At 44.5% G+C, this 25,094-nt stretch overlaps 1 protein-coding gene across 1 annotated transcript in view; it reads left to right on the forward strand.

Annotated features, from left to right (window-relative positions):
• NKPD1 (NTPase KAP family P-loop domain containing 1) overlaps positions 1-25,094 on the forward strand; it is a 195,499-nt gene that overhangs the window by 93,579 nt on the left and 76,826 nt on the right.

Below are 25,094 nucleotides of genomic sequence, written 5' to 3' on the forward strand. Positions count from 1 at the left end.
TCATTTTATCATAGTCTCCTTTTTGAAAGTTAAACATTAATGCATTCGATTTCCTGTATGTAACTAGGAGTGCAGTGGAGTGGAGTGGAGTGGAGGGAGGGGTGGCCTAGTGGTGAGGGTGGTGGACTTTGGTCCTGAGGAACTGAGTTCAATTCCCACTTCAGGCACAGGGCAAGTCACTTAACCCTCCATTGTCCCATGTAAGCCATGAGTGGGAAAGTGCAGCATACAAATGTAACAAAAAAAAAAAAATTACTCCAAAGCAGATATCAAATCTGATCATATTATGATCACTGTTATCAAGCAGCCCCATTACCTCCCACACCAGATCATGCAATCCACTTAGGTCTAGAATTTTTCCTTCTCTTGTTTGATCCTGTACCGACTGCTCCATAAAGCAATCCTTGATTTTGTCAAAGAATTTTACCTCCCTAGCTTGCTCTGATGTTACATTTACCCAGTCAATATCGGGGTAATTGAAATCACCCATTGTTATTGTGTTGCTCAGTTTGTTAGCCTCCCTAGTTTCTGATAACATTTCTACATCTGTCTGTTCATCCTGGCCAGGTGGAGGGTAGAATAATACTATCACTATCCTTTTCCCCTTTACACATGGAATTTCAAGATGTGTTTTGTTTCCTGTAGAATTTTCAATCTATTTGATTCAAGGCCCTCCTTAACATACAAAGCTACCCCTCCACCAATTTGATCCACCCTATCACTACGATATAATTTGTATCCTGGTATGACAGTGTCCCACTGGTTATCCTCCTTCCACCAGGTCTCAGAGATGCCTATTACATCTAATTTTTCTTTTAGTGCAATATATTCTAACTCTCCCATCTCATTTCTTAGGCTTCTGGCATTTTTATTTAGACATTTCAGGCTGTTTGATGTTCTTATTTACATCTTGCTCATTAGTTGACAGTATTAATTTTCAATCTTTTGTCTGATTTTTACTTAAGATTACCTGATCTGCTATGGTCTCTTTTGCAACCTCACAATTGGGATACCCTATCTTTACTGTTTTGGTGATATTTTTGAAAGACACCTTATTCCAAACCATGCATTTTTGAATGACTATCAGCCAGTGGCGTAGCCACAGGTGGGCCTGGGTGGGCTGGGGCCCACCCACTTAGGGCTCAGGCCCACCCAACAGTAGCACATGTTTAGCGGTAGCTGGTGGGGATCCCAAGCTCTGCCAGCTGAAGACTTCTCCCTGATGGTAATGAAAACTCTACTCTCCATGATACCAGCACATGCACATGCTCAATTTTCAGCTCATGCCTGCTGCAGACTGCCAAGATGGAAAGAAGCGTTTTCCCACCAGCTGAGATATTTTTTGGGTGGTGGTTGGGGGAGGGAGAACACTTGGTGCCCACCCATTTCTTGCCTAGGCCCACCCAAAATCTGTTGTCTGGCTACGCCCCTGCTATCAGCCTTCCCCCAGGTTCTAGGGACTTCCATAGAGCCTATCTCCACTTCCTGTACCCTATAGAACCAAGCCTGAGAAAGCAAAATATAATCTATCTGCAACCATGTGCGGTGGACTTTAGAGAGGTGCCAATAGTTCAAGAGATCTAGAACCTTACATTGATGAGGCAACCCCTTTTGCCACCACCCACCACCCTGTCCACTTGGTTGAAACACTTGGTTGAAATCCCCGACCATGATCCAGGGTGCATCAGAATATTGGAGGACCAGGTTCGCCAACCATTGGAAAAATTGAGCCTCATAATTATTAGGGCCATACACAGCACAGAGATAGAACTTATGTCCCTGAAAGTTGAGATGCAGCACCACATATCGCCCTTCACTATGTTTAGTCACCAGCTTAGTTTGACAGGGCAGGCTTTTCTTAATAAGGACTGCTGTGCGATCCCCCCCCCCCCCCCCCCCCGTTTGCACCTAGATGAAGAATAGAAGCATTCTCCCATCCATTGTTGGCGCAATTTAGCATGCTTCTCATCAGAAAGCTTAGTCTCTTGTGCACAAGCGATGGAAGCTTTATGATGCCATTTGGGTTTCTGTCAGGTACTTGTGACCTGGATTGTCCACTGCTGGAAGCAGGATTCTGGGCTAGATGGACCATTGGTCTGATCCAGTATAGCTATTCTTATGTCTGAGCTGAGTCAATATCTTGGAGTATTTTATTGGAGAGGAGATCCCAGACACATTCCATGACATGATGTGCAGTACAAGAGGATTAGCCATCACACCAAAATGGGGAATACGCATAGGTAAATAAGATCCAACATAAGCAAGTCCCTGGGATGTCCAGCCTCCCCCTAGGAATAGTCCCCACTCTATCAGAAAGTATTTCAACCAGCCCCAGCTAAAGGATAACCTCACACTCACAGAACCACACATTCACTCAATCCAGATAGCATGCACAATACGAAAGTAATGTTTTTAAACCCTGTCCCCTACCACCCACCTTACCATCCCTTCCTCATCCCCTCTCCCCCGTACTCCCACACAATATGTCTAGCCCGCACACTTTGGAGAAAGACTGTTTGTCACCTCAGATGCTAACAGGCCCCCCCCCCCCCCCCCCCCATCCACTATACGCTGGCTGCAAAGAACAAACCATTAAGAAACTTCAAACAGCCCAGAATACCACAGCCAGACTCATATTTGGCAAAACAAAACATGAAAGCGCGAAACCCCTAAGGGAAAGCCTTCACTGGCTCCCACTTAAAGAGCGTATTGCGTTCAAGATCTGCACGATTGTTCACAAAATCATCCATGGAGATGCCTCAAGCTACATGATAGACCTTGTGGACCTATCTCCCAGAAATGCTAAAAGATCAGCTCGCAAATTCCTTAATCTGCACTTCCCTAACTGCAAAGGGCTAAAATACAAACTAACACATGCGACTAGCTTCTCCTACATGAGCATGCAGATATGGAATGCATTGCCAACTGACTTGAAAATGATTAATGAAATAACCAACTTTCGCAAATCTCTGAAAACTCATCTTTCAACAAAGCCTACAATAAAAATCCATAGCTTAACTATTACAATACACCACTTCACACCACACCACCTCACCCTTTTCTGATAATCATCCTCTATAACTTTATTTTGATCGTTTTATCATCATCCATGATCTTGTTGTAACACCAACTGTATTGTCTCCTGGAATGGCGATGCCATAACAGGTTTTTTGTAAGCCACATTGAGCCTGCAAATAGGTGGGAAAATGTGGGATACAAATGCAATAAATAAAATCCAGATAATTGATAGCACACAGTCCTCACACCCCTTCATAAACATGATAGGTCATGAACAGTCTGGAGCAGAAAAAAAAAAAACAGGTGGACCCATGAGCCCACTCTCTTGAATCCGAACAAAGCATCAAGCCCAGGTGAGCCCACCACCACTGATATCAGCTCTGGAGGACAAAGCCTCCCACCCTTTCAGGATCTGCTTCATGTGGAGTCCAAAGTATTGAGCCATTGATTCTTGTGCATGCTGCAGTGCAAAGTAAGGCTGCCATTTATTGTCATAGTGAATTTTCAAAATGGCTGGGTATTGTAGCATTAACCACAATTTCCACTCCACCAGTTTTGTGCACACTGGGGTAAACGCACACCGCTTTGCAGACAGAGTGATAGAGTAGTCCTGAAAAATAGGCTTGCCCTCAAAACTGATTTCATTCCTGTCACTTCTGTAAAGCTGGAGAACTTGTGCTTTTTGAGCATTATCGATGAAATTTGCCAGCACCATTTGCAGCCGCATGTCCCCAGCCCACGCAGGGCTCTCCCAATGGGCCCGATCCAGATGGATAGGATTCCACCCCCCTCCGGCTGGGGAAACACTGCCAGAAGCCACATCTCAAGGGTCGAGCTGAGGGAGGACTCCAGGATGAACTCAAGGAAGTCCACAAACCTATGGGTCCTGTTCTCTAGGTTTCAATTTTTTACTGCTGGGGCCGGGCCTGTGCCAGATCTTCCAGCATGGCAAGTCCACTATGTGGGCCTGCAGGATGTCTTCAGCCTCTGAGATGTGACACTCCACCTCACTGGTTTGGTAGGTCAACTCCGAGGTTAGATGTGAAATCCCAGCATTATGTAAAGTGCAGATCTAGCACTTTCACCCAGCATCTGTGAGGTCTGGAATGAGCTCCACCAAACCCCACATTTGTGAGGCCAGGGGGTGAGTCTGCCATATTATCCTCTACTGCATGACCTCAGTCCCTCTCCCATCTAGGGAGTTTAGACACCATTGGGTCAGCAGATCGGGTCAAATAGCTGTCAATAAAATTGCACATTATAAACTGGTAAGTCTGTTCACTATTTAATCCTCCTGGGGTGCAGATTCAAGTGAATGGAGGAAGAACTCCCTGAGCAGCTCACCAGAAACCCGGCTGGCACCTCTCACAGCATCACGTGACTCCCCCAATGATTCTAATTTAAAGCCCTCTTCAGTAGGTTAGTCAGTCTGCTGCTGAAAACACTTATTTGATAAATGGACACGATCTCTGCTCGGCAGCCACTGGAAAAGCATCCCATGGTCCAGGAACCAAAACGCTCTCAATGACACCATCTGCGCAGTCACATATTTTTCTCCAGTATGCAAACTCCTCTGCCTTGGCATTTACCCTAGACAGGGAGAATTGATGAGAACACCACCTCACAGTAACAACATTTTCAGGTACATCAGAAGCAGAAAGCCTGTGAGAAAATCTGTGGGACTGTTAGATCATGAAGGAGCAAAAGGGGCACTCAGGGAGCACAAGGCCATGGTGGAGAGACAATGAATTCTTTGCTCCAGTCTTTACAGAAGAAGATGTAAGAGATCTACCTGTATCAAAAAAGAGGCACTCAGTGTCTTGCAGCAACAGAGAAGAAAAACACCAAAGCAGACACTATAAGGTCCAAAGAGTCTTTATTCAAACAATTCCAAACCATGTGGGTGCACTGTATTGAAACTAAAAATTAACTTCTGTTCTGTTCTCACAAGAATCTTATCCACATCCCCACCTTGCCTTGATAGTTTCAATTTACAAATCACGCAAAACCTGTAATCTTCAAATGTGTGACCCAGCATTATGGAATGTTCCACCGGAGGTTTCTCTAAGATTCTTCTCTTGACAGCACTCTTGTGATCTATAATTCTCTTATTTAGTGTCCTCATCTTACCTATGTATATAAGGTTGCACGGGCAAATGCAGGCATATATAACACAGCTGGACTGACAGTGTCTTAGAACATATGGTTTCTTTCTTACTGGGTGATAGATGTTGTTTTGTGGTTTACTGGACAAACTGAACATCTCCCACATGGGTAGTGGCAAAGGGGAGAAATTCTTTCTTGTATTTCTTGTTTATTAAAATCAGATGAAACTAAAAAATCTTTCAGATTCTTGCTCCTCTTGTATGAAATTAAAATATCTTTACTTATGAACGCATCATTTGTTTGTACTAGGCACCAATATTTTTTCAGGTTTTTCATAATATCATAAGACAGCTGATTGAATTTTAAAGTGCAAACAACCCTGTCTCTATCTCTTCTCTCTCTTTTTTTTAAAAGAACCTCTCTGGTATACTGTCCTGCTCGTTGAAAACCCTTATCTGTGCAATGGTCTGGGTAATCTCTTAATTTGAAACAATTTTTTTTAATCTAAAGCTCTCTCCTTGTACAAATGTTTGACTGAGCAAACTCTCTTGATTCTTAAAAATTGACTGAATGGGAGGTTATTTTTAAGAGGTCTGCTATGACGGCTGGTAAAATGAAGTAGCTTATTCACATCAGTGGGCTTTCTATATATATCTGTGTTAAAATTACCATTTTACTGGGATATAAGCACATCCAAAAATGAATCCTGGATTTATTATATTCTATCTTAAACTTAATATTCTCGTCTTGTATATTGGTCTAAAATCTATTTAGTTCCTTCTCATTACCTGACCATATCATAAAAACGTCATCTATATACCTTTTCCAGATGATGAATTGTTTTTTAAATGGATGATCTGTCAAAAATGTTTTTTTTCAAATTTGGTCTTATACAGATTTGCAATTGACTGAGCCATGGTGCAGCCCATGGCTGTGCCTTTAACTTGTAGATAAAACCTATTATTAAAACAGAAATAATTATGTTTTAATACTATCTCAGCTAAAGAGACTAAAAAATCAATTGGTATCCTCCTAAAGTGTTCATTCATAGTAAGACTATCTCTAATGATATCTAATGCAGCATCTTGTGGGATGTTCATGTATAATGAGTCCACATCAAGTGTGACTAGAAAACAGTTCCCAGTTATCTTGTATTGACTAAGAAAGTTGATAATATCTGTTGAATCTTTTACTTAAGAAGGTATTTTAGGTACCAGTGGTCTCAAAAACTTGTCCAAAAAATTGATAAAAGTTCTAATACAGATTCGTTCCCTGAAACTATAGGTCTACCTGGTGAATTCTTTAGGCAAAAACATGGGAAATCTACTGTTAAAAATTCAAATTATTTTTCTGTAATATATCCACCCTCTAAACCTATCTTTAAAATGGAGTCAATAGTGTGAATAGTGGAGTGTCGCAGGGATCTGTACTGGGACCAGTGCAATTTACTACTACTACTATTTAGCATTTCTATAGCGCTACAAGGCGTACGCAGCGCTGCACAAACATAGAAGAAAGACAGTCCCTGCTCAAAGAGCTTACAATCTAATAGACAAAAAATAAATAAAGTAAGCAAATCAAATCAATTAATGTGAACGGGAAGGAAGAGAGGAGGGTAGGTGGAGGCGAGTGGTTACAAGTGGTTACGAGTCAAAAGCAATGTTAAAGAGGTGGGCTTTCAGTCTAGATTTAAAGGTGGCCAAGGATGGGGCAAGACATAGGGACTCCGGAAGTTTATTCCAGGCGTAGGGTGCAGTGAGACAGAAGGCGCAAAGTCTGGAGTTGGCAGTAGTGGAGAAGGGAACAGATAAGAAGGATTTATCCATGGAGCGGAGTGCACAGGAAGGGGTGTAGGGAAGGACGAGTGTGGAGAGATACTGGGGAGCAGCAGAGTGAGTACATTTATAGGTTAGTAGAAGAAGTTTGAACAGGATGCGAAAACGGATAGGGAGCCAGTGATCTGGAGGGGAGATCACGTGATGAGTTGAAGACAGCAGACGTGCGAGAGCTCTTCTCTAGGGCCCTTCCTCCTGCTTGACCTCATCCGACCACATCTGACTTTTTGCGAAGACGATACTAAAAGAATAGGGCGCACTGGCTATATGGACCTGTTTGTGCTGCGAACAGATGCAGTGATGCTGTGGAAAACAACAAAGAGTCGGAGAGGCTCCGTGGGGCTGGCAAATCCAAGATGGCATCCAGCCCGGCGGCGGTATCATCCTTATTCATGCTGCCCCAGCTGCATCAAATAATTGAAGTGGTTAAGACCGCATTGGAGCCATAGCTCACGCATCTTTCAGAGCAGCTTACCAACTTAGCGGCAACAATAGAGGATACGATGCATCGGACGGATGAGCTGGAACAACGAGTGTTGATGGTGGAGGACACAGAAGGAAATCTGGCTAATCAAATGCAGTCGTTGATTAAGCAAGTAAAAGACCAAGCACAACACCTGGATGCCTGGAAAATAGGTCTCGTAGATTGAATCTCCGCATTATTGGGCTGCCCGAAAGCATACTGGAACAAAACCTTTCTACAGTATTGGAACAATGGCTGGCAGCGGAGTTTGCCCTATCTGACAGCGTGGGTCCTTTGAGTTTGGAGAGGACACACAGGCTCAGTCATAAGCAAGGCCAAGGAGCCCGTCCGCGAGTGGTAATTCTTAAAGTGCATAACTTTATTCATAAATGGAAATCCTCCGGGGTTTTAAACAAAAGCGAAACAAGTTATTTTTTGAAGGAATACCAATTAGAATCTTCCAAGATTATTCCATGGCGCTTCAGGAGCACAGGCGCTTATTTCATCCACTCTGCAAGGCCTTGGCGGATGCGCAACAATGATTCATGCTTGTTTACCCAGCACAGCTAAAAACATTTTATCAGGGCAGTTGTCAGACCTTTGGAATTATACAAGGGGCTGAAACTTTTGTGAAGGATAACCAGCTTATACAAGGGGGGATCACATGAAGACGGCTATGCCTCTGTCCCTGGTTCAAGGTGCTCATATTACAATGGACTGATGCTATATGTGTTTAAAATAATGATATTATGTGATATTGCTAGTTTTTGTTCACTTAGGGCTGTAACGAGTAGCCCTGTGGATATATGTGATCGGGGTGGGTCGGTGGGGGTGGGGCCTATAACACTAAGATCTCCAGTCTCCTGCTCCTCGAAGCCGAGAATTTTCAGGGTTGAGAGGGGTTAGGGATGGTTGGGGAAGAGAGGGGGGAAGGGGGATATTTGGTTGGGGGGTGTGGTTTTGGGCTTTAGATGATTGTGCTGTTGATTAGTGGGATAAAACTGCTGGAAGGTAGTAAGGGTCATTTGTTTTTCTACCCAGAGCAAAGGTTAGTTCCAGAGGTAACAAGTTTGCTGTGGTTCTATGTAGGGGTTTCCAAGCAGCAGGGGATGGTTCTGGGCGAGGCTGGGCGCTCAGGACCAAACTATAAAAAGTGGTGCATTATGTTCCCAGAATTTTTGAGTGAGCTATGAGTGTAAAATCTACGCGCTTTGTTTCTTTGAATGTTGGAGGAATAATCAGCACAGTAAAACGAGCTAAAATTTTGTCAGCTTTGCAGCGGCACAAAGCAGATATTGTGTACCTCCTGGAGACCCGTCTTTCAGGGGAGGAGCATCAGAAGCTGAAGTGCTCCTGGGTGGGGGAGGTTTTTTCGGCTTCCTCTGCAAGCCGTAAAGAGGAGTGGCTATTCTAATTAGAAAAGGGATCGCAGCCAAGGCAGAGTTGCTAGCAAGAGATGCACAGGGCAGGTATGTCTTATTACATCTTTGGCTGCAAAACAGAGAATTCCTAGTTTTAGCCCTATATGGCCCTAATCAATATGACCCTTTGTTTTATCAAACTTTGATTCAGCTTTGCTCCCCATACATATCGCTAAAACTGTTGGTTTTGGGAGATTTTAGTTTGGTCTCTGAGCCAGCCTTGGATTGTTCAACCCCCAGGGTAGCCCCCCAAAGAGGACCTAGATCTAGAGCACTTATCTCCTTCATGTGCTTGCTGAATTTAGTAGACGCCTGGCGAGCCCTCCTTCCAGGTGAGAGGGATTTTACACACTTATCTAGAGCTCATGGTACATTTTCTCACATAGATTATATACTGGAAGACTGAGTCGCTTTTCCCTGGATACTTTCAGCAGGCATAGGCCCTGAAGAAATCTCAGATCATTCCATAGTCTGGATAGATTTGGAGGCCCCAGAATATTATCAGAAGGGAGCAAGATGGCGATTTCCAGCTTATCTACATCAGAATACAGATTTTCTTAAGTATCTTCAACAAAAATGGGAGGACTTTGTGAAATTTAATGAGCAACACCTAGAACGTCCTACGTTATTTTGGATGACAGCTAAGGTAGTACTGAGAGGAGATATAATAGCGTATGTGCACGCCTGTAATAAAAGGCTCTCTAAGGCTATATTGAACTTGGAGCTGAAATTGTGGAAAGAGAAAAAGAAGTTTATACACATGCCAAATGCTAAAACTAGAGAGCAGTTACATATTACACAGATAACGCTCAATTCCCTGCTGCACGAGCATGCTACACGTTCCCTACTTTATCATAAATACAACTTGCAACACTTTGGAGACAGAGCTGGTGCTCTGTTAGCCCATTTAGTTAAGTCCTGGGGGGCCTGAAGAACTATAACTGCTATTGTGGATGGTCATGGGTGTGTCCGAAATAAAAGTGAGGAAATAGCACAAGTTTTTACTCAACATTTTGCTAAACTCTATGAGACGGACCCCTCCATCTCTCAGGTCTCATTACATAAATACATGGAGCGGGTAGGCCTCCCAAAAATAACTCCACAGGAATTGCAAGACCTTAACGCCCCTATAACTGGCCAGGAACTTCAAGCTGTAATAAAATCCTTGGCTTGCCACTCAGCTCTGGGCCCAGACAGGATTCCAGGGGAGTTTTATAAGATGCTGCCTCCCTCCTTTCTCGGGCTGCTTACTGCTTTCTACGATCAAGTAGTGGACGACCGGAAATTCCTGTCTCATTCTAATGTTGCTCTGATTTCGCTGATACCGAAGCCTGGGAGACCCAGGGATCAGGGTGACTCTTATTGTCCTATCTCCCTCCTTAACATAGATCTTAAAATTTTGGCTACGATATTAGCGGACAGACTGGCAGTAATACTTCCACGATTAGTAGGTGCAGAGCAGGCAGGTTTTGTCAAACACTGTCAAGCAGTTATTAATGTCAGGCGCCTGTTGGTGGCCATGGCTCATTGCCAGAGCACTAACATGCCAGGCCTAATGATCAGTCTGGATGCTGAAAAAGCCTTTGACAGAGTGAGATGGGAGTACTTGTTTGGGACACTGCACTTTATGGGATTTGGTGGCTGGTTCTACTCAGCAATACAGGCACTATATGCAGACCCTAAGGCTGCCTTAACGGGGTGAGGGCAGATTCTTTCCCGGTGTGCAGGGGCACGCGTCAGGGGTGCCCTCTCTCTCCGTTGTTATTTATTCTGTCAATGGATCCCTTGATGCGTGCCCTAGTGATGGTGGGGAGGGTTTCATGAGTGGAGGCGGGGGAAGAGAGGGTTAAGACCCTTGCCTTTGGGAGATAACTGGGAGGCCGTCCAGCTCACTCCCTGAACTTTTGCAAATAATAGAGCAGTTTGGTAACCTATCCGGTTTCAAGTTGAATCTTCAGAAGTCCCAGGCTATCCCAGTAATAAAAGGGGATGAGTTATTGTGGAAAGGATCCTTTCCTTTAATGTGGGCTGGAGATCTATCACAACTGTACCAAATAAATGTGACTAAGCTGTTTTCTGATACCCGTACCAGGTTGCAAATGTGGCAGGGGTACCCTCTCTCATTATTAGGTCATATTGCACTGTATAATATGTTGATCAAACCACGCTGGTTGTATTTCTTTCAAATGTTGCCACTGTACCTCAGCCACAGGGATGAAGGCTGAAAACATTATTGCAAAGATTCTTATGGAAAGGAAAGAAACCAAGGTTGTTGCTAGCCACCCTGCAGATACCTGTGGAATATGGTGGGCTAGGCCTGCTGAGTTTGCGACATCTAACTATTGCGAGTGGCATGAGGCACATTACAGATTGATTTTGAAACACGTAGGATTTTTCAGCCACCACTCTGGAACTTGCCATTGACTCAGGGAATACATTTCAGTTATTAGCTGCATGCATCAGGTGAGGTTGTGAGATCCCCTTTGTGTGTCTCCTCCATAATTCCCACAGCCAGAGCAGTTTGGTGATGGGTCTGTAGACACCACCATTTCCATCCAAAAACTACTCCATATTTGTCCATTTGTGGCAATCCGGCCTTCCCTCCAGGCTCTTTGTATAATGCATTTCAAAGATGGAAGCAGAAAGGACTGATATATATAATGCATGCTATCTCAGAGAAAGGTCATATAAAATCCTTTGAAGATTTGCAAGAACAATATTCTTTGACACCTGCAGACCTCTTCCATCACTATCAACTAAAGCATTATGTAGCTGGTTTGTCTTGGGAGGCATTATCTGAGGATGTACAAGAGGAACTGGCTACCGCCTTCTCCTTTGGAGCGTAACAAAAAGTGCCATTATCATTCCATCGCAGACATTTAAGAGACACCACTCAGGAAATGGACTTTGCCAGGTACACTGCAATGTGGAGTACAGATTTAAGTGTTTTGCTTTCATCAGACTTGTTTCGAACCCACATATTATCCTTGCGTATGGCATCCCAGATGACATCTCACTAGGAGCTGCAATACAAGTTTGCTTTACGCCTGTTTATATCTCCACAACAAGCCTTTCACATGGGCTTATTGCCAGAAGGAGCCTGTCCAAAATGTGGTGGAGAAGATGGACTGACAAAAGTACATGTGAGAGTGGAGTGGATTTAGCACTGTTCATGGAAGAGAGTGTGTATGAACAACTAGGAAACCTAAAGGTGGACAAAGCCATGGGACCGGACGGGATCCACCCCAGGATATTGAGGGAGCTCAGAGAGGTTCTGACTGGTCCTCTTAAAGAGTTGTTTAATAAATCCTTGGAGACGGGAGAGGTTCCGTGCGATTGGAGAACAGCAGAGGTGGTCCCTCTTCACAAAAGTGGTGATAGGGAAGAAGCTGGAAACTACAGGCCGGTAAGCCTCACTTCGGTTATTGGAAAAGTAATGGAAGTGATGCTAAAGGACAGGATAGTGAATTTCCTGGAAGCCAATAAGTTGCAAGATCCGAAACAACATGGTTTTACCAAAGGGAAATCGTGTCAAATGAATCTCATTGAATTCTTTGACTGGGTGACAGGAGAATTGAATCAAGGACGTGCTATGGACGTAATCTACTTAGATTTCAGCAAAGCTTTTGACACGGTTCCCCACAGGAGGCTCTTGAATAAACTGGACAGGCTGAAGATAGGACCTGAAGTGGTGAACTGGATTAGGAACTGGTTGACGGACAGAAACCAGAGTGTGGTGGTGAATGGAATTCGCTCGGAGGAGGGGAAGGTGAGTAGTGGAGTGCCTCAGGGATCGGTGCTGGGACCGATCCTGTTCAATATATTTGTGAGTGACATTGCCAAAGGGTTAGAAGGTAAAGTTTGCCTTTTTGCAGACGATACTAAGATTTGTAACAGAGTGGACACGGGGGAGGGAGTGGAAAACATGAAAAAGGATCTGCGGAAACTAGAAGAATGGTCTAAGGTTTGGCAATTAAAATTCAATGCGAAGAAATGCAAAGTGATGCACTTAGGGAGTAGAAATCCACGGGAGAAGTATGTGTTAGGCGGGGAGAGTCTGATAGTTACGGACGGGGAGAGGGATCTTGGGGTGATAGTATCTGAGGATCTGAAGGCGACGAAACAGTGTGACAAGGCGGTGGCCATAGCCAGAAGGTTGCTAGGCTGTATAGAGAGATGTGTGACCAGCAGAAGAAAAGAGGTGTTGATGTCCCTGTATAAGTCGTTGGTGAGGCCCCACCTGGAGTATTGTGTTCAGTTCTGGAGGCCGTACCTTACTAAGGATGTAAAAAAAATGGAAGCGGTGCAAAGAAAAACTACGAGAATGGTATGGGATTTACGTTACAAGACGTATGAGGAGAGACTTGCGGACCTGAACATGTATACCCTGGAGGAAAGGAGAAACAGGGGTGATATGATACAGACGTTCAAATATTTGAAAGGTATTAATCCGCAAACAAAGATGGGAGGGCGGTAGAACGAGAGGACATGATATGAGAGTGAAGGGAGGCAGACTCAAGAAAAATGTCAGGAAGTATTTTTCACGGAGAGAGTGTTAGATACTTGGAATGCCCTCCCGCGGGAGGTGGTGGAGTTGAAAACGGTAACGGAATTCAAGCATGCGTGGGATAAACATAAGGAATCCTGTGCAGAAGGAATGGATCCTCAGAAGCTTAGCCGAGATTGGGAGGCGGGGCTGGTGTTTGGGTGGTGGGGCTAGTTCTGGGCAAGACTTCTATGGTCTGTGTCCTGAAAATGGGGCTAGTTCTGCGCAAGACTTCTACGGTCTGTGTACTGAAAATGGCAGATACAAATCAAGGTAAGGTATACACAAGAAGTAGCACATATGAGTTTATCTTGTTGGGCAGACTAGATGGACCGTGCAGGTCTTTTTCTGCCGTCATCTACTATGTTACTATGTTACTATGTCGAGAGTTCATTCTGCGGACTGTCATAATAGCAAAAAAGGCTAACTATGCATGCCCCGACAATTCAAGGCTGGCGAACTTAAATGTTGTCCCTGATGAGATTGGAGAGATGTGCAGTATGCTCTTCTACCCCAGCTGAAGCCTTGCCATTTCGCCAAAGATGGCATCCTCTTTGGGAGACCCTTACTCCTGCAGTGAGAGGAAGATTAGTGAACTTGTAGTGGTTGTTTAAAGCTACGTGTATTTGTTGATATTCATCCCAGCAGTAGAATTTGGGGCAGTTGTGGGTGGGATGGGAGGGGGGTTGAAGGTTTATGGGGATAAACTTTTTTTTTTATTTTTTATTTGCATGAAGCCTTTATTAAACAATTAAACAGAACAAAATTACTTCCATTACAGCAAGGGTGAAGCACTGATACTGAACTTATACAATCGCACAGAAGAATTCCCAGCACATCCCCCCTCTATAGCTGTGACAGGTATATGGTAACCTTAGCGAACTTCAAAATTTGTAAACATTTTTATATTATTATTATTCCCCCACCCACCCTGCCCGCCAGAACACCTATGTGCATTACCTTACAAACCTCACCCACAATAATCCTTTGGTCCACTCTAGATACAGGGTTATGAAAAATTTTTCCAAATCAAGTGGCCTAGTGGTTAGGGTGGTGGACTGTGGTCCTGAGGAACTGAGTTCAATTCCTGGCACAGGCAGCTCCTTGTGACTCTGGGCAAGTCACTTAACCCTCCATTGCCTGCCACATTGAGCCTGCCATGAATGGGAAAGCGTGGGGTACAAATGTAACAAAAATAAAATAAATCTGATGTTTTCTTTCAGCTAACAGCCTCTCCATTTTGCACACGTAGGTCAGTTTGGTACGCCATTTAGCAATTGATGGAACTCCCCACTGTTTCCACTGAGAAGCTATAACCACCCTGGCCACCCCCACAGCAAGATGTACCAAACCCTGTTGGTGCTGCTTTAAACCTGGAGGTCTTGCTGAGAAAAGAAAAAACTCTGGTGACCAAGGAACCGGGCATCCCACCCACTTCTGTAACCTGCTATGGACTGATTTCCAAAATGCTTGAACTTTTACACAGCTCCAGCATACATGCCCCATGGTACTCCTGTGACCACACCCCCTCCAGCACAATCCCGCGGAACCTGGAAAAATCCGCCGGAGACGGTCCGGAGTGAGGTACCATCGAAACAAAACTTTCACTACATTTTCCTTAAATGGGACATGAGTGAACACTCCTGCTGCTGCACATTCTATTCTCTCCCACTCGGGCACCTCCAAGACCAACCCAAGCTCCCCCTCCCAACTCTTCCTATGTAAAGTATAACTGGGAGCCTGGGCACTAATACCTCGATACAACCGACTAATCAAACCCCTGGATGAGGCAAATTTTTCACAGATTTCCTCCAGACCCAACAGTTCCCTTGTTATTACCAATCTAACAGCCTTAGTTTTGAGAAAATGAGTTAATTGGTGATATGCAAACTCATCCCCATCTCCTACATAACCCCTGCTCTTTAGAGCTCAAACGAAAGCATATACCACCTAGTGAACACCCCTATGTCTGTCCCTGGCAAGAACAGAGGATTAAATGCTATAGGTGCCATACGTGTGAGTGTACACTTTCCCTGTGGAAATAAACAGTCCCAATAATGGAGAGTGACACAAATGGACGGACACATTCCCTCCTCTAGAGCTCGAAATGGTAGAGGAAGCCACATGAGTGTCCCTAGAGGTCTTGACCCCAAGGAGTGTTGTTCCAGATGCACCCACTGCCTATCAGGGTAATCTTGATACCATTCAGTGGCGGCTTTCCCCTGTGCAGCCCTATAATACCACATGAGGTTTGGGACACCAAGGCCTCCTTTTCTCCTATCTTGGTAAAGAAACTTACGCGCCAAGCACGGCCGCTTACCGGCCCAGATGAAGTGCATTATAGAATCCTGCATGGATGCAAGAACTCGTCTGAGCATCATTACAGGTTACGCTTGGAATAAATATAACAAACGTGGCAACACATTCGTCTTAATAATGGCAATCCTACCGAACCAAGAAACCTCGTGGTCCCCCCACTTCTCCAAGTCTGCCTTAATATTGCTAATTAAACCCTTATAGTTGGCCGCAAATAACTCAGATAAATTAGAAGTTATATTCACCCCAAGAATTTAATTTGTTTTTTAGCCCATCTAAATGGATAGGACACCTTCAGGGAATCAACTATATCCGCTGGAAGCGTAATGTTTAAGGCTTCCGACTTTTTCATGTTTATCCTAAACCCAGATAATGCGGAATATTCATCAATGAGGCGTGTAAGACTGGAGAAAGTAGTCACAGGGCTTGTTATATATAACAGAATATCATCCGCAAAGAGAGCCATTTTATGAGTTCTATCCACTACTCGTGCCCCTGAGATTCCCGGATCTATCTGGATTCGTGAGGAAATTTTCCATAACCATAGCAAATAATAAAGGGGACAGCGGACAGCCCTGTCTAGTTCCCTTATGCAAGCTAAACATCTCCGAATTGCCCCCATTTATTCTAATGCAAGCCCGAGGGGACTCATAAAATGCTTGAATCCATCTCCTGAATTGTGTTCCAAACCCCATCACCTCTAGAACCTTATACATAAAGGGCCAGTGGACCCTGTCGAAAGCTTTTTCTGCCTCCAAACTAAGAAGACACAAGGGCCTTTGATTTCTCTTCGCTAGGAACATGAGATCTATTGTGCACCTAATATTGTCCATGGCTTTGCAATATGCCACAAAGCCGACTTGATCGGGATGTATGATTGTCGGCATCAACGGCCCCAGCCTGTTCGCCAGCACCTTTGCCAGTATTTTGACATCTGCATTCAGGACCGATATAGGCCTGTACGAACCACACTCGTCCGGATCTTTATTGGGTTTGGGCAGCACCGCTATCCACACCTCCATCATGGATGGAGATAGGGTCCCCCCCTCTCCCACATGATTAAACATATCGGCAAGTAGTGGCGCCAGCTCCGGTGCAAACTTCTTGTAAAACTTGTTAGGAAGCCCATCCAATCCAGGTGATTTACACGAAGGCAAGCTACAAATGGCCTCTTGGACCTCCTGCGGGGTAACGGGCTTTTCTAACATTGCCTGGTGATGAGGAACCAAGGTAGACAGTTCACTATCAGCCAGTAGGCATCAATGGACTCCAAGGGGGGAGCTATCTCCTGTGAATATAAATTTTGATAAAATTCTCTGAAGCATGTGCAGATATGGGCTGAGTTACACAGCACTGAGCCCTCATTATCACGCACTTGTTTTATCATACGATCAACTTTCTGTCTCCTCAATTTGATCGCGAGAAGGCGCCCCACCTTATTGGCAGACTCGTATGTTCCTACCCTTAACCTATCCCTGCCCAGGCATAACTGTTCTGAATAGAGTCCAAGATCGCCCTTTCGCCACATAGCTGATGCCAAATCAGGGGAGATCTATTCATCTTATGTTGACCCTCCAGAATTCATATTCTCTCCAGGCATCTAGCTATTTGCGCCTTGCGTACCCGTGTTTGCTTACTAGCAATTTGTAAAAAGTATCCCCTAGATACCGCCTTCATTGCATCCCAGACTGTGGCCAACGGAGGACCCATATCCAGGTTGAACTCTAAGTACTCTTTCAGCATTGCTCTATATCCTTCTTCCACCTCTTTCTCCTTCAGCAAGCTCGTGTTTAGTGCCCATCTCTTATCCTTTATTTCTGACCTTATATTTGGCAGGGTAACCCATACTGGGGCATGATCAGAAATTGTCACGGTACCTATTCCAGCCTGGGGTCCCCTTTCCACCAAAGCAGCATCAACTAATATATAGTCAATGTGCGAGTATGAATCATGCACTTGAGAATGAAATGTGTAATCTCTGTCCGCCATATGTGTCAATCTCCACAGATCTATTGTTCCCAGGGAATAAGCCAATGACTCCAATGCTACAGCCTCTTTTTTCCCCTCTGTTTTAGTGGCTCCTGTTCTATCTATACTGGGATTCATTACTGCATTAAAATCTCCCCCCATTATTAAGGAGCCCTGTACAAATGATGTTAGGGAATTCTTCACTTTGGTAAAGAACTCCACCTATTCGCTATTGGGGCCGTATACAGATGCTATCGTTAAATCTACTTGATCTATTTGAACATGCAAAAATATAAACGTCCGCCTGGGTCTTTCTTAACCTTCATTACCTTTGCCCCTACTGTACTATGAATCATTATTGCCACCCTGTTTTTTTTACGCCTCAGAGGAGGCACAGTATACCCCAGGGTAGCCCGAGCAGGAGAGAAGTCTTTCGTGTTTTCGGTGAAAATGTGTCTCTTGTAAAAGTACCATGTGTGGCTTCAGCTGCTGTAGCTCTTTATATAGCTTCTGCCTCTTTTGAGGCATGTTCAAACCCTTGATATTATAAGATAATATCTTCAACTCTGCAGTCTTTACTCTAGGTACTGGTAGCACTGATCTTCAATATTCAACATTGTCCACATAACCCAACATACTAAACATCCTGGCCTGAAGGTCCCACCCTCTCCCCAGTCTCTGACCCCTGTAGCCCCGCCCACTGCCCCTGCCCAATTCGCACCTGAACCCCCTCCCCCACCCGTGTCCCCCCACCTCTCCCCCGATCCTCTTTCCTTCCCCCAGTTGTACATCCCACTTCCCTTCCCTTACAGAACATCCCCCTACCCTTTTGATTCCCACCAGACCGTGCCAAAAGCACTGAATGGGATTTCCAGAGAAAACAACTCACAAACCCGATGTACCACCCTACCCCTCTCCCACACATTTTACACATCCCCCTCCTGTCATATCTTATGCACATTATACCATTCACCCATAACCCCTCCACCACAAACAGTATACAGTACTATCTGATCACTGCCCGTCTGTTAAGCAAATAACGAGTCCCAATGCATTTACTTTGCGATTCAACCAGAGTCAGCATATACACAAACCAAGTCAGGTCCCTGGCTTCGGCGCCTTCTGCCCAACTCGCTGCCATTTCTGAAGCCTGGCTCTCGTGGAGGGCACTATCTCCGCTGGCAACACCGCTGAGGGAGTCAGACCCACCTCGTGCAAACTCTGCATGCTTCAGGAACCCGACAAAACCGGAACTGTTTGCCATTTAACTCAAAGCAGACAGCGAAAGGAATGCTCCAACGATAGGCAATCTTCTCTTTGGTCAAGATTTCCAACACGGGTCTCATAGCTCTTCTCTGTGTCAGTGTATACAATGATAAATCTTGAAAAACAGCATTATATTCCAGAGTTGGTAGCCGGCGGGCCCGCTGCCAGACCCGTTCCTTAAATGTATATGACGTAAAGCGTACTATGATGTCTCTGGGCTTATTAGCCATAGCCTTACCAAGAGCGTGGTGCGCCTGGTCTATCTCCACCGCATCTGGAGCATAGTTTTCGCCCATCATTTTTTCGCACATTGTGTGCACAATAGTAGGGACATCCTCTCCACCACCAGACTCTGGGACACCCCGAAATCGCAAATTGTGTCTGCGTCCTCTGTTTTCGAGGTCTTCCAATTTATATTGTAGATCCTCATTCTGCTCAGACAATTGAGTGGTACGCGACTCCATCGCCCTATTAGCTTCTGCCTGTTCATCGGCCCGCTCCTCCAGAGTCTCCACGCGGTTCCCCAGCTCACGCAAATCAAGGCTTATGGCGTCCACGTGCTCCAGGATCTCCACCCTGGATGTTTTGATTTCCTCTCTGATCGCCTCCAGACACTTTGTTAGATCCTTGGAGGAGCTCTTCTTTTTAATGGTCAAGCATCGCTGCTCCGCATGTGAGGATACCGTGTCAGAGTCGGATGACCGCATTAACTCCGGAGATGCATGGCGCTGCGAGCCCTTTGCCGCCTGCCGAGTAGAATGGCGCTCTCCCTCCTTATGCTGCGACGCCGACATTTTGCTTATTTCAGGCAGTGTCTGAGTCTATCTTCTTTCGAGCGATAAAACACCAATATTGTGGCAGATGGTCACAGATAATGGTTCAGAATTGTAGGGAAGTGCAGGAGCTAAGTTTTTAGGCAGCCATCTAGCTTTGTGACGTCACTTCCTCCTCCTATGGGAATAAAATTTTAATTCTCTCTTGTTGTATAAGTGCAGAATATGGCGTTAATAAAAATGATTTGCAACATAAATGATGTGGAAATCAGAACTACAAGTGAGGTGATTACATAAGTATTGCCATACTGGGACAGACCAAAGGTCCATCAAGCCCAGCATCCTGTTTCCAACACTGGCCAATCCAGGTCACAAATACCTGGCAAGGTCCCAAAAAAGTACAATACATTTTATGCTGCTTATCCCAGAAATAAGCAGTGGATTTTCCCCAAGTCCATTTTAATAATGGTCTAGAGACTTTTCCTTTAAGAAGCCATCCAAATATTTTTAAAACCCTGCTAAGCGAACCGCCTTTACCACATTCTCTGGCAACGAATTCCAGAGTTTAATTACACGTTGAGTGAAGAAACATTTTCTCCAATTTGTTTTAAATTTACTACTTTATAACTTCATTCAATGCGCCCTAGTCCTAGTATTTCTGGAAAGAGTAAACAAACAATTCACGTCTACCCATTCCACTCCACTCACCAGCTTCTATGACAACCTCAGATGTTATAGCCAGGTCCATTAGAGCAGCATGTAGGTCCCTGTAGTATAGAGGTTGGTGCAGTGCATTCTAAACAGGTGGACCCAGGCCCATACCTCCTCTTACCTGTTACACTTGTTTGTGGTGGAAACCGTGAGCTCTTCAAAACAAACCAGAAACACACTGTACCCACGTATAAGTTCCCCCTTCATCCATAAGGGCTATTGTAGTGGTGTACTGTTGGGGGTAGTGGGTTTTGAGTGTGTTTTGGAGGGCTCAGCAGACAAGATATGATTGAATTTGTAGATGACTCAAAACTATTCAAAGTTTTTGAAACACATGCAAACTGTGAAAAATTGCAAGAAGACCTTAGGAAACTGGAAGACTGGCCATCCAAATGGCAGATGAAATTTAGAGAAAATAATTTTTATTGATGACAAGAATTGAAGTACATATAACAATAAAACAGAACAAAGCATCAGCCAGTAACATTAATAGTATGCTCATGTGAACAATCTGTCATCCAAGTTTTAGCAGGATTCTTATATGTCTGCTCCAAGTCCAAAGACTGAGGAGCCTTCAAATCCACTCAGAAATATAACCAATTCTATCTATAGTTTCCCCCCACCCCCTCCTTTCCCCCCATCCCATTCCCCCAACCACAATAATCTAGGGAAAGCATCGTACCTGATAAAAGGGGAGGGGGTAACAAGAACTCTGAAGTAAAAGTCTCTCAATACTATAACAATAAATATTAACAGAAGGGCGTAAAGCCTAAATTTTTATAGCTTCACCCTGAAAACTAACCTCTGTAAACACCCGGCTGATTATTATCTGTACAGGTGATGATTTCTCAATCATCAAGAGGGGAATGAATTGATTTGCACTTTCCTGACCACTGACAGGCATGACCTATGACCTACAAAGCTAAAGGCTTAAATCTTAAAACTGCCTGAAAGCTGCATTTTTTCTGGGTTCTCTGTATTATTGCTGAGAGCTGTAAATACAAGGTCATACTGTACCAGCAAAGAGTGCTCTTCCCCCTCCCCTGGCAGAATTTGTGCCGGCTCGGACAAGGACACTTAAAGAATATATTTACAGTTTGAGAGAGAAGACGGTTGAGTCAGAACAGTGATAAGACCCGGGTCCTAGGCAAATTCCTGTACGAGATGGCGACTGAAAGTCTTCAGTAAAAGAGCCTTAGACTTATTTTAAGATGCTGTGTTTTGTAAACATTCAGATATCCTGTTCTGTGTTCCAGAACATTCAGATACTGTGTTTCATTCTATGTAAACAATGGGGTGAGACAGAAAGTAGCTGACATTGCAAGTTGTAGACTGGATGGGAGGGGAAGTGATGCTCAATCCACTGTATATAAGGCACGGTTAGAGGGGGTGAGATTGCCAACCGAGTGACTCTTTATCACGGTGGTCTCTCTCGCCCTCTCGTAACAAATTGCTACTGCCTGATTTCTTTGCTATTTGTTACTCTATCTAATTCCCTATCTAATTCCCTAATTACTTTATCGAATTCCCTAATTCTTTACCTAATTTCCTAATTACTTTGCCTGTCTACTTTTTCTGATTACCTTGCCTGATTACTTTGTCTGATCACCCTGTCCAATTACTTTGTCTAATTGTTCTATTGCCTAATTAGTTTATTGTCTAATTGCCTTATCGTCTAATTGCTTTGTTATCTATGTTATTTATTTATTACATTTGTACCCCGCTCTTTCCCACATACAGCAGGTCCAGTGCGGCTTGCATAGTAAAAGAAAGCATCTTACATGGTAAAGAATACAGTAAAAACAAGGAAATGTGGGAACAGTATTATAAATTGTGATGATCATAACTACTTACATTATGAAAGGCATTACAAAGGACATGTGAAAAGAACGTAATGAACTAGAATAGGGAAGGTAGACAAGGATATGATAGGTGAAAGGGAAGGAGAATGGGAGGGAAATGGTAAAGGATGGAGGGAAGAAGATGAGGGATTGAGTATAACATTGGGGTCAGAGTAAGCGTCGACGTCTTAGCAGGAGTATCGTAGGTGATCTGGTGGAATTAAGCTGGTCCATTAGGGTAAACTCTCCGGTAGTCATGTGGTCATTTCGGGCACCTTTTTGTGCCTTAGTCATAAGAAAAACAGGTACGGGTGAAAACGTCCAAGTGATCGTCAGGGACGTCCTTCTTTTTTTTAAATTATGGGTCAAGGATGTCCAAGTGTTAGGCACACCGAAGTCCCGCCTTCACTACCTCTGACATGCCTCCTTGAACTCTGGCCGTTCCTGTGACGGAGTGCGTTTGGGGACGTCCAAAATCAGCTTTCGATTATACCGATTTGGACATTTCTGTGAGGAGGACGTCCATCTTCCGATTCATGTTGAAAGATGGGCGTCCTTCTCGTTTGAAAATGAGCCCAATAATCTCTCTAATGGGCTTTGAGGTTTTTTACCACCCCAACAAAAATAGACAAGCGCTCGTTGAAGTATCCAAAGATCTTTTTGCAGTAGGCAAAGAGGTAAATGTCGTAACACATATAACCAGCGAGGAAACACAATCAAGCAATATAAACTTATTCTTCCACTGAAAGAAAGCGGTAAACTATGCCAAACCACCAGTTGTTGCCGTGTGGCATGCAATACATTCTCAATATTAATTCTGTAAAGATTCCTAGTGTTATTTGACCTCTTATGACCGCTTTAGAGGCCATCCAATATAGTTTTGGGTTTATTGCAGGCTGCTTATTAAACCGCTCATATTCCTCCCATTTGGCATGTAAATAGGTTATAAATTCTTTATCCCTATATAGGTACCCCGGGTATCTCCATCCGCCTGCCCGCTGATAATATTCTGGCACCTCTATCTCCAGCCACACGATCGCATGATCCGATATTTCTGTGGGCCCAATGTCTGTGTTTCAAACCCAAGGGAATGCCTGTCTATCTATCAATATATAATCTATCCTTGAGCTTGTACCATGTGCCCTAGATAGATGAGTGTAATCTTTTGTTTCCGGGTGCAGGGTTCTCCAAGCATCAACCAGGCTCATCGTACGTATAAACGTCCGGAGGGCCTTTCTCTTACTTCCTCCCTGCGGTGCATCCCTGGGATTTGTAGTATCTATCTCGGGGTCCGCTATTAAATTAAAGTCACCACACACCAGCAACTTCAGTGAGTGGTAGGGGGCACATTGTTTTACTATAGTCTGAAAGAAATGTGGCGTGTAAGTGTTGGGTCACAAAAAAGAGGGAATATAGCATACAAAAGCAACCAAACAAACAAGCAAAGCAAACACTGGGCCTTCAGGATTGAGAAAAATGTAGTCCTTTATTTATATTGAAGACCCGACACGGTCCATGTTTCGGCGTACAAAAGTGAGCGCTCACTTTTGGCGGTTTACGCGACTGAAGGCATCCTACAAATGAGCTGTTTAAACAGCGGGTAATATATCCTGATTGTTTATTCCACATCCTTGTCAACTAATCATTTTGCTGACCTATAGGAGTCCCTTGACCCCTGATGCAGGCATTTGTACGCCGAAACACGGACCGTGTTGGGTCTTCATTATAAATAAAGGACTACATTTTTCTCAATCCTGAAGGCCCAGTGTTTGTTTTGTGTGTAAGTGTTGGGGCCATACAAGGAGACTGCCAGGAACTCCCTGCCCTGGAGCCACAAGTGTACCAGGACATATCTCCCCTGGAGGTCCGCCGCAATTAGCTCTGCTTTTGCCGCGATACCTTTCCGGATTAATATGGCTACTCCCCGTGTTCTACCTTCAGCTGGAGCTGAAAAAACCTCCCCCACCCATGATCGCTTCAACTTTGTATGTTCTTCCTCCGAGAGCCGAGTCTCCTGGAGACAAGCTATATCGGCCTTATGTCTCTGCAGGGCCTGTAATATTTTTGATCTTTTCACTGGTGTGGCTATGCCCCCTACATTCCAAGAGACAAAACGGATTACTTTGGCCATCTCTGTTTAGTAGTCTGACTTGTTGTTATGTTGCGTGTTATTCATTCATGTGGAGTACGGGCGCCCAGCCTCGCCCGCCCTCCTCTTAATCTATATATGCATGTGACTGCGGAGAGTTGCATTCCCCTACCCCCCTTCTTCCCTTCCCTCCTATCCCCTCCCGACCAACCCTTACTCCCCCCCCCCCCTCTCTTCTTTTCTTCCCTCCTTTCCCTCTGCCCTATTTGCATTCCCTAACTCTCTCCCACCTGGTAGGAGTGTGTGGGTCTCGTGTCATTTCTGGTCAAAACCTCATCTCTCAATATAGTTATCTACTATTCAGCATCAGTCTTTCACCTATGTCCAGCTCCCGTCTACAATGTTGCCCTATATTCCATCCCTCCCGTTTACTAGTCCTTGTTCGCTACCAGACACTTCTACTATCGTGCGCCTATTCCATCTACCCCCACGTGCAAAGATCCCCCATTTATTCATCCATTCCATTCTCCTAATAAATCTTACTTTACTGTACAGTTACTCCCCTCCCCCCGTAACCCAGTGGCTGTGCACTTCTCCAGACCTGTATAGGTTCATCTGTCAGTCGGTGGCTCAGTTTTCTGTTTGACTAGTGCTGTCCTCAGCTGTTCTGAGCCGTTTCCGATGGTGGTTGCTCAGTCTGTAGCACTGCTTGCGCTTCTTCCGGTGTTCTGAAGGTCTGCC

The sequence above is a fragment of the Microcaecilia unicolor genome, chromosome 11 (assembly GCF_901765095.1).
Source record: "Microcaecilia unicolor chromosome 11, aMicUni1.1, whole genome shotgun sequence".
Lineage (NCBI taxonomy): Eukaryota > Metazoa > Chordata > Amphibia > Gymnophiona > Siphonopidae > Microcaecilia > Microcaecilia unicolor.